Raw genomic sequence first — 333 nt, 5'->3', positions numbered from 1 at the left:
GGGCTGGGGGTGACTTCTCCTCCTCCGAGCGCTGACGCGTGTCGGGGCGCTGAGTGCGTCAGGAGCACGGTCCCGGTCAGCAGCCTTCCACCAGCCAGCCGGTTCTTCACCGAGCTGTAAGACTCTGCCTCTGTCCCGGGCTGGGGGGAGCCGGCATCTCCCTCGGAGGAAGGGCTGTCCCGAAAGCAGACGAGAAAGCTCAGCCTTTCCCAACCGCCCGCCCTCACTTACTCTCCCTCTTTCTGCTTTGAAGCCGCACGGCTGGACCAGCACTGCCGCTGCAGAGAGGAGCTCCAGCCCCGCCGCTGCCCTGGGAGCCGGCGCAGCCTCCGA

Source organism: Phaethon lepturus, unplaced genomic scaffold (assembly GCF_000687285.1).
Source record: "Phaethon lepturus isolate BGI_N335 unplaced genomic scaffold, ASM68728v1 scaffold35517, whole genome shotgun sequence".
Lineage (NCBI taxonomy): Eukaryota > Metazoa > Chordata > Aves > Phaethontiformes > Phaethontidae > Phaethon > Phaethon lepturus.
The sequence above is the reverse complement of the archived record's forward strand: the minus strand, read 5'-3'. Positions refer to the sequence as shown.